Genomic DNA, 10,355 nt, shown 5'->3' on the forward strand with positions numbered 1-10,355 from the left:
TCTTCACTTTAAAAATGAAAGACTATAACTTTATTTACTGAGATCAGATTAATGAATGCACATCTCATGACCCCGGGAGATGGAATTCTAAGAAAATGAACACTTTTGGGGTCTTGATATTGAAGGGTGCTATAAAACAGGCTCTGTGCTTTTTGAAGAAGAAGAAGAAAGTAGTTCAATGAGCAGAGGGGAAATCACCAGTTCTCAGAAGGTGTTTCCTGAATCTTCAAGGACTTTTCAGCCATCTGAGAAGTCCAAATTAAATCTAATTAGGCTGTTAAGCAACCACATTAATCTCACAACTGCTATAAAACATGGTCAGGCTGCTACAAGTAATAGATATCATGGTGGTATTTCATTTGTGTCTTAAACAAAGAACTGCAAGCATCCAGCTCTACTTTAGGATGATGATGACCTCAGTTATTTTATAGCTATTATTTAGGGAATGTCTATTTGTTTAATTTACCAAACATGTAGAAGTGTTCTGGGTATTTAGACAAATTAAGCAGCTTTGTGCCTTCCCTGAAGATCTGAACCATTTAATTAAGAGAATTAATTAAAAAGTAATGAAACCAATAGATGTCATTTAATACATGTCAAATAAATGGTGCAAAATATATATGGTTCATGGAGGGGGTATGTCTATCATTTGAGCCATGCTTTGAAGCCAAAGTAGAAATAATGGTGGCAACTCCATTTGTTTAAATCCAGATCTAAATCATATCATGAGGAAATGGGAAATGTTGGGATCTGATTTTTTAGAGCAAAAGAAATGTGAGCAGAGGAGAGTGGAACTGTCTACCTGTCATGTACTTTTCTTTCTGGAATCGGAGCTCAACTTGTGAGAAAAAAGCCAGGGAGGGGGACAGACTGCAGAGATTAAAGCCATGGGTAGGTGGAGAGGGGTTAGCACTCCTACCGCCATGCCCCTTCTGCTCTACAAATGGAAGAGATACTCCTTTATACATGGCTGAGGCAGACCTGAATTTAAACAAATCTGCCACCAGCACAGCTAGTTTGGCCCTTGGGATAGCTTTGTAGCAGTTATTTTGCAGTAGGGTTGTTGACAAAAAAAAATAAAAAAAAATGGCCTGACATACTGAGGTGAATCTGGAGATGACTTTTTTTATGGCATGGAGAAAAATAATAGGCATGGTCACAGACAGGGTTGGAGAAGCTCCTGGCGAATCACCTGAGCGAATCACCTGGTGAATCACCTGAGCATCTGGCAGGTGCTTCCAATTTTCAGTGGTGTGCTTGCAAACATTAAGGTAGGAGGTGAGGAGAATGACTGTGTGCAAGCTGGCAGCTGGGACAGATGTACACACGCTGCCCAAATTATCTCCCCAACTTTTAATTGAGGTAGGAGGAAAAGCCATCCTACCCAGCTGCCGCCTTGCACGTGGTCATTTTCTTTGCCTCCTGCTTTAATGTTTGCAAGCACACCACTGAAAACTGAGGGTGTGCCCAGCTCTCCTGTCCATGGCAGGCACTTCTCCTACCCTGCTGGCAGTCATATAAAGAAGCCTACTATCTCCTGCTAATGTCTGTGTTGGGGTTTTCGATTATTTAACAAAGCACCAAGGAAACAACCACTCCAATTACAGAGTGCAGAGTTTAGTTCTTGCAGTTATTTAGAGTAGCATGCATGGAGATCACTATAGAGTCTAAACTAAATTGATTTATTGGTGAAGTACATTTGAGATAGGAAAGGCCTATCCTATCTATCAGCTACATAATGAATAGTTAGGGATAGAGAGAGATGTTTCCATCTTCTCTCTAGGAGAAAAGGAAGAGGACTGACTCACTACAGGAAGTACCTGAGGAGTCAAAACAGGGCGATGGGGTTGAGGCAAGCAGGGACAGGTAAATGAGACCCTCACTAGCTACCTCTACACCCAATGCTCCTAGGTCGATGCACTGGAACTCCATCTATAAATAAATAATAAATAAATAAAGCTGACAGGGTGTTCTCTTCTTGGCAATTTGACCCAGTGCTCTAGTCCAGTAGAATTTTCGTGTTGGTATACTTAAATGACAATTATTTGAAAGGAGTGCTCTTCTCTCAAGTGTGAGCCTGTGGCTTGCATCACACATGCACGTCCTATCTGCCCCTTACATGTATGGGTCTTTGTGCACCAGTCTAATGGTAGCGGTGAAGGGTTAGAATGCATAAAGCAGAGGTTTGGTCCTGTGTCGTATTGTAGGCAGACACTGTGGCCGAATTCAGACATAACAGGGAAATTGAGGTCCCTTCACCTCCAGTTTCCTCACCCGCATGTCTGAATTTGGGGAAATGGATGGAATTTGTGGCAGAAAGGGACCCGCAGTTCCCCTCTCCAACTCCACACTGAACCTTCAGTCAGACTCTGAATCTTCAGTCAGAGTGGAGTTTCGCCACCGCAAATTCCATTTCTGCAGCACCAGCCTTACATCCAAATGCTGGCCCTGCACTTTCAGCCCCATGGAATCGGAGTTGAGGGAGGAAGCCCAATTGGCTGTGCTTTCAAGAAAGAAGCCTGCATAGCCAGCTCCCCCACCTCTCTGAAGTCTCACTGACTGCAGAAAGATAGTTCTCCCAAATGTTCAAATGTGGATGGGAGAGTGGGGGAAGGGGAGCGCGGAACCGTGGGTCCATTGAACCCACAGTTCTGCGTTACATCTGAAGGCGGCCTATGTGCTGGAGTGTCAGCCCTGAAAACTGTTATAAGATTTCTGAGGGGGAATTAGAGAAAAAGCTGCAGAACCCCGGCATCTGCCAGCACAACAGAACTGGTTGGAAGCTGAAGCATGGAGCATGATAGTAAACACACAGATATAAATGGCAGAGAACCCCCAATGTCTCTATTTGACTGGGGGTGATACAACATTCTTGTAAGAAGATATAATATTATTTGGAGAACAAGTATGGTGTGCTAATGTGTTCCAGACTAGGACCAGGGAGACCTGGGTTCAAATTCCCTTTCAGCCATGAAACTCAAAGTTTGACCTTGAATCAGTCAGTCTAACCTACTTTCAAGATTCAAAGGGATCTTTGATAACAGAGGTAGGGTGGATCCTTTTGCGAATCAAAGAGTGGGTGTGAAGTATCGGGGTACCCCTGACCCCAACAGGGGAGGTTCATTCCTGGGCGGATGGAGCCCAATAATCAGCCCAGACGAGAGGAGTTAAGATCAAAGTTTCATTTGCCCTTAAGTAGCAAAGGTGCTGCTCGGCTCGCGCTCAAAGCAGGACAGAGGCCTGATACAAAAGCAACACATTTATACACCAAATTATCCTTAAGAAAAGATTACACAAAAAAAGCAGTTATATGTCATAACTCATGGTTAGTTCCTGTTTCATCTGGGAATAGGTCATAAATTATGCGTGCAAGCAGTTGTCCAGTCTGGGCCAGTCTTATCTTGCTCCTTCAGCACTTGCAGTTACCATGCTAAATATGATTTTTGCTAACTGAGGAGAAACTACCACCAGGGATGAAAATCATTTCAGCATCAGCAAAAATCTTATTGCAAACCCAAACAAAATGGCAAAGCTTATGTCAAGCGATTGATTTTTGATTTCAACTTATATAGCCCATACACCAGGTGGAGAACCATATATGGTTCCTTGAAGGAAGGAAATTAAATAATGAAGCTATTCACACGTGCACTGAAAACTGGCCGCAGGTTCATGAGGAAACTCAAGAAAGTTCTCCAGATTGCCACAGCAGAGGGTGGCAATCTGAAACAATAAATATTTTGTTTCCTCCGTAGCTAGAGGTTCACCCCACTGCTCTACCAGTGTGGCACCAGTTACCAGTATGTTTGGCAGACAAGTTTGGACAAGACTGCCTCAGGTTGACAGTCCATGTCAGGACACTGTTTTATGTCAATATGATGAATATGCAAAGAGAGTGATGAAACAAGACACTGATCAATGCAGGACAGCCACTATACTATCATTGAAAGTAATTCACATGGCTCTAGTGAAAATCCTCCGGCCTTGGAAGGGATGTGCAAGCCAGCTCAAAATAGAGCCAACTCAAATTCAAGCTGGTTTGACTTGAGAGTTCTTGTCAAACTGGTAATGGGGAGCCAATTCGAGTTTGAGCCAAGCCACTCCCCAGTTAAAAGCCCCAACTTATGAGCCAGCTCTGGGCTCGAGGGGTATGCTTGTAAAGGGTTTCGCCTATAGTATGTGTGGGGTCGGGGGAGAGGATAAAATTAGTCTGTAGCTTCCAAAAGAACCTGCTGGTGGCAGTGGGGATGGTGGCGGTGGCAGCGGCCACAGTGATGGCAATAGCTGTGGAAATGGGGACTCATCCTCCCAAATCACAGGCCTGGTTAGGCTGTGACCCATTTTGGGCCTCTGCACATGTGCTGCCACCATTACAGTGAGGTCTGCACATGCACAGAGGCCATTTGCACATGCACGGATCTCAGTGTCATGGCAGCTGCATGTGCAGAGAGGACCAAAACAATCCACAGCCTGACCAGGCCTGTGATTTGGGAGGTCAGCAGTGGCCCACAGAGTTGAAGGAGCCACTGCCACCACTTCCAACTCCTTTGAGATTACCATCACTGCCACTGCCACCATCCCCTTGCCGGATTCCCCTTTACAAGCATCCCCCTCGAGCTGGCTTGAGAGCCAGCTTGGGGGGTTTGACTGCCATACCACACTGGGGCCAGGCTCAATTGAGCCGACGCCACCTGGGGCTGCTTGAATGGTCCGGATCTCAGCTGAACCGGCCATCCATCTGGCTCATACATCCCTAGGCCTTGGAACAAACGTTCACTGCCCTTTTATCCCACACCATATCAAGTAACACAAATAAAAGGTACCATGATCACAGCCCAGCGGTGTAATCTTACAGTCATAAGAAATGTATCTCACTTCAAACCAGTGCAGAGCACACATCAGGCTTTCCGCTCAGATGACGACGACTCCATACTCAGTGACAATTCAATCCCATTCATCAGTCCTGATCCACCAGTGTCTGCAGCCCCATGTGATCCTGAGCAGTGCTATTCACATTAATCACAAAGGATCAATCGTTAAGCTCCAAGCTATTTGCAGGACTATACTAAGTAGCAGTAGCTGGTCATGAATCAGAAACTTTGATCTGTGTTCTTGTTTTGTGTGTATGGTTTAGAGTTCCAAATTTTGTTAGTATTTTGATGGGACTGGTCTTTTATTTGAGTTGCAGGATGGAGGTATGTGGTGTTTTTGGTTAATCAGTTTCTTGACCCAGGCCAGCTCTTGCATAGTGCTTTAGTTAAATTTAGTCCAGTCCTGGAGCGGAGGCAGGGCTAACAAACAGCAAAGCAGTCTGAAAGCAGCAAGAGCTTTGAAAGCAGTCTGTACTTGCCTCTCTGTAGATAAGAGTGATTTCATTAAACCATTTTAATATTCCTGATTCTACTTCACTGCTTTATCCTTGCATGCTACAACTCTTTCCTCTGGTTTCTACATTACTGTTACATCTTTCCAATCCAGCAGAGCGCTTTCAGAGTACTCAGAATTCTTAGTCCTGTGGCACAACAGCACCTGCCAAAGATGGGGGGAGTTGTGTGTGGGCTCCTAGAATGTCCCTGCAGAGATTCCTTACACACATATGAAGTGGCCTTTTCATAAGTCAAGGGGAGGCATTTACTTCAGGCAACAGATTACAGAGGTGCCAGCAAGGCAGTGAGATGCCCCCTGCTGCTGCCATCAGACCTTGGAAAGCTCGCAAGAAACAGGAGTTGAAAAAGAGGAGGCTGCCGGCAAACTTCAGTTCTCCTTGCCACTTTCAAAGCTTGCAAAGGAGCTTTGAAAAGGAGCTGGCCCGCACCAGGGTCATGGGGCAAGGCAGCATTTTGCAGCTTGCCTCAAGTGTCACAATACCTTGGACCACCCCTGAACACATGCACTGTTAGGATGTCAGCCACTGTCTCACAGAAAAGGGGGGGGGATCCCTGATTTCACTTTCTAAAGTTCTTACGTGTGTGTGTGTGTATGTGTGTGTGTGTGAGAGAGAGAGATTGACAAACCAGACCTGTTAGCAATATAAGACTTTGCAGAGAGAAAACGATTTGTTGTTCCATGCATTAATGTGGTCTTTGAAAGGTTTGTAAGAATCCTTCAGATTACTGAATTGTCAACAACTAATAGCATCAAAAATAGTATTTTCTACATGCAACAATTGTATCAGCGGGGGTGGGGAGTGGAGTATTCATATGGTTATCTGAAGTTCAGTGCAGTTTTCATTTGTTGCACTGTTATTTTGGTTAAAAAAATTGGCAATGCAGTCACTGAGATACTCAGTATGTAGGAATATAAATAGCTGCAGAATTGATGGGAAAGCTAATTTAGGCAGCATATCCAATAAAAGGCCCTTTTTAGAAGTGTATTATGACAAGATTTAATGATGAAGTATCTATGTGCCCTTTCATATAATAAAAAACCCAGAAAACTGTTTTGCAATTTTAAACTTTCCAGGGTGATAGAGATGGGATTGGAGATTGTATACAGATCACCACAAAATCATGTTCATCATAAAATTGCACTCAGCACCACAGTAGGACTCCAAATTCTTTGAATGTTAATGCTCACATACTTCACATGCAGGCAACAAGGCTAAGACAGATAGAAGCATAGAAGCACCTTCTCAGATATAAAATGAAAAGAATAATTGTTAAAAAAAAGAAAGAAACACAGAAGCCTATTTACTGCTCAGGAGGCTGTGGAGGGGAAAATGAAAAATAGCACTCTGTGTCAATATTGTTCATATGGAATATATGATGAGATTTCTCATAATATCAATTATCTCATCAATTAGAAAAATGTAATTTATTTAGAGAAATACCTGCCTAATGGAAGATCATGGAATTATGGATATCATGCATCTATATATTTTCACTGATGAATTCTGTAAGATAACAACCACCAAAATGATTCACAGTTTCTGTGCAGTGATTTATAAAAGTCACCACCATAAAAGTCACTACCCCCTGGGGCTTAAAAAGTTCATTTACACTTTACACAGCAAACATTTTTTTGCCAAGTACTGTCTTGTCCTGTAGCAAACATGTACAGTGCGAAGGACAGTGATGTGCCATTCACAAATTGATTTCCAGTCCAATCAGTCCTCCTGACTGGACTGTGGCTACTTGCCATGTGTACATGACAGATGATGCATATTCCTTTCATATGTAACATGTTTGCTGTGCACCAGCCATAAACACAACTTTTACATAAAGCGAGGAGCCATTCTAGAATTCATTTCACACACTGCAAAGAAACAAAGCCTGGTTTGTGAATCTTGTATCCACTGGAGAGCTGTAGCGTATTCTGGCTTTCTGATACTTTTAAATATTTAAGTGCACACCTAAACTTGTAATATATGAAGCCACATGAAGGCACTGGGGAGTTCAGGTTAATGAGGTGTGAGAAAGCAATAAAGCCGTCTACTTCCTTCCTATATTGCACACTCAGCACAGGAAAGACTTGTAGCAACTCCTCAGGCCTTTGTATCACACACATCCTGAGCTATTTCTACTTGGGTAGTTCTAATCCCTGTTGTCATCCACTTAGACATGTTGCTTAGATTCTTATATTGTTTCCTTGAATGGAGAAGTCTGTTTGTCCCAGAACATACAGAGTTTTATGGTTTCAATTGTGACATGGATATGGTAGTTTTATGCACAAACACATATGCAGGGCTAGATGGTAGAATTGCCCCCATGAACTGGATGGTCTGAACTGCCACAATGTGAGATGAATTTGTGGCCATCAAATTTCTGAAAAAGTCCACTAAGTGGATTGCTGAATGCACAATGGGCTCCATAATAAACCTGATTTCTAGTGAGGGAATGCATTGCAATTGCTGCAAGTATCATCATTAAGGGCCAATTCTAACAACCACTTCCAACATAACAGCTCACACTGCTTACACTTCTATCTAGCCAATGCTGCTGCATGCAGATGTCTGTGTGCGTTTCAAAGGAGGTAGTCATGAGATATTGTGCATAAATTATTGGCCCATTGTGTGGAAAATACATTTATTGCACCCTTGAGGCATCAGGAATTTGCCATTGATAACAATATAATATAACTGCATTGGTAAACTTTTCTCCAGTGCAACTAGGCTGCTTCTAGCAAAGGTTTGCAACACATAATTGAGCTGATATATCAGAGCAAATCGCCTAAATGACCAGGACTGTGGAGCACTCAGGAGAACATAAGACAGCAAGCTATTATTTATTATCAGAAATCTTAGCCCAAGAAAACGAGGATTTACAGTGTGTAATTACCCATTTTCACAGTGTCTTGTACAGCATCTTAAGTTATAATTAATTTTAAGTAGTAAGAGCTATTCAATCATTTCTTATAGCTCAAATATGTTTGTGCCAGATCTAGAGCATAAATTCTATTTTCTGAACTTCACACTTGAATACCCTTCCATATAAGGCAGCATTTCTCAAGTCAGACAGATAGGAATCTGTCACATCCAATGTGAATTTTTCACAACGCAAATCAATAATTGTAAGGAAGTGAACTCCAACTTTAGTTAAATTCAAGGACTTGAGTAGCATGAGACAATGGAGATCTTTATGTAGATGTTGCATTGTCACCAAATCTCACCTAAAATAATGCACTCATGCTTCTTGTGTACTTTCTATTATTTTTATTATTTTGAGTATTATGATGATGGATGGTCTCCACCTGGTAATGTACAGAGGGAGTGTGACTCTGTTGGTCCTTTTGGATTTCTTGGCAGCCTTCTATACTATTGACCATAGTGTCCTTCTCAAACATCTGAGGGGACTTGGGGTGGGTGGCAGTGCTTTGCAATGCCTACCTCTCAGGCAGATTCCAGATGGTGCCTCTTGGAGACTGTTGTTCTTCAAAATCTCAACTTCCATATGGTATCCCTCAGGGCTCCATATTGTCTCCGATGTTGTCCAACATCTACACAAAGCTGCTGGGAGAGATCAACAGGAGATTTGGTGCAGTGTATTATCAGTATGCTGATGATATCCAAATCTAGTTCTCCATGTAAACCTCATCAGGAAAAAGCATAACCTCCCTAAATGCCTGTCAGGAGGCAATGATGGACTGGATGAGGAATAACAAACTGAGGCTGAATCCAGATCAGACGGAGGTACTTATTGTGCGGTGTCAGAACTTGGGAGACAATTTTGATCTGCCTGATCTGGATGGGGTCACGCTCCCACAGAAAGAGCAGGTACATAATCTGGGAATGATTCTGCATCTGAACCTCTCCCTGGTGTCCCAGGTTGAAGCGGCTGTCAGAAGTGCTTTCTATCAGCTTCAACCGATATGCCAGCTGCATTCATTCTTGAGATGGACAACCTCAAAACAATGGTGCACATGCTGGTAACCTTGACTGGACTACTACAATGCACTCTATGTGGGGCTGCCTTTGTACGTAGTTGATGCAGTTGGTACAGAATGTGGCAGCAGGTTGGTCTCCGGGTCATCTTGGAGAGACCATATTACTCCTGTGTTGAAAGGATTACACAGGCTGCCGATAAGTTTCCCAGCAAAATATAAGGTGCTGATTATTACCTATAAAATCCTAAGCAGCTTAGGCCTTGGGTATTTAAGAGCATGTCTTCTTCACCATGAGCATCATCTCCTGTTTGGATCACCTGGAGAGGTTCCTCTATGGTTGCCACCGGCTCATCTGTGGGCTACTTGAGGATGGACCTTCTTTATAGCTGCCTCTGGGCTTTGGAATGCACTTTCTGTTGAAATATGAGCCTCCCCTTCTCTGGCAACTTTTAAAAAGGCACTGAAGACATATTTGTTCACCCAGGGTTTTAATTAGATTTATACTTTTTTTAGTTTTTAATGTTGGGTTTCAAATGACTTTAATGTTTTTATCACTTTTGGTTTTGTTTAATTGATATTGTTTTTATTGTACACCACCCAGAGACACAGTATTAAAATATACTGTATATTTTTGGGCAGTATATAAATATGCTAGAGAAAGAGCAAAAATGGTTTTGGGAACTGAGAGCTCAAAAAACCAATATTCTATAAGAGGGGTTTTCAAACGTGGGCCTCAGATATTATTGCTGGACTACAACTCTCATCATGTCTAGCTACAATGGCCAATGGGAGTTGTAATCTGGGAACCCAAGTCTGTGAATCCCTGCCCTATGAGGTTTATTCCTGATTAGTGGAATAACTACATGTGGCATAACTATACAATCATAGTTTGATTGTCAGATATATTATCTTGGTAGAATAATAAAAATCGATGAAAAAATGGTTTTGAGAAGACCTGCAAAAAGTATCAAGGCAGTTTCTTACTAGAACAGTAACCCAAGTAGCTCTACCCAAAACTCTACCTAAATTTTTCTAAT

The sequence above is a fragment of the Hemicordylus capensis genome, chromosome 3 (assembly GCF_027244095.1).
Source record: "Hemicordylus capensis ecotype Gifberg chromosome 3, rHemCap1.1.pri, whole genome shotgun sequence".
NCBI classification, from domain to species: Eukaryota; Metazoa; Chordata; class Lepidosauria; order Squamata; family Cordylidae; genus Hemicordylus; species Hemicordylus capensis.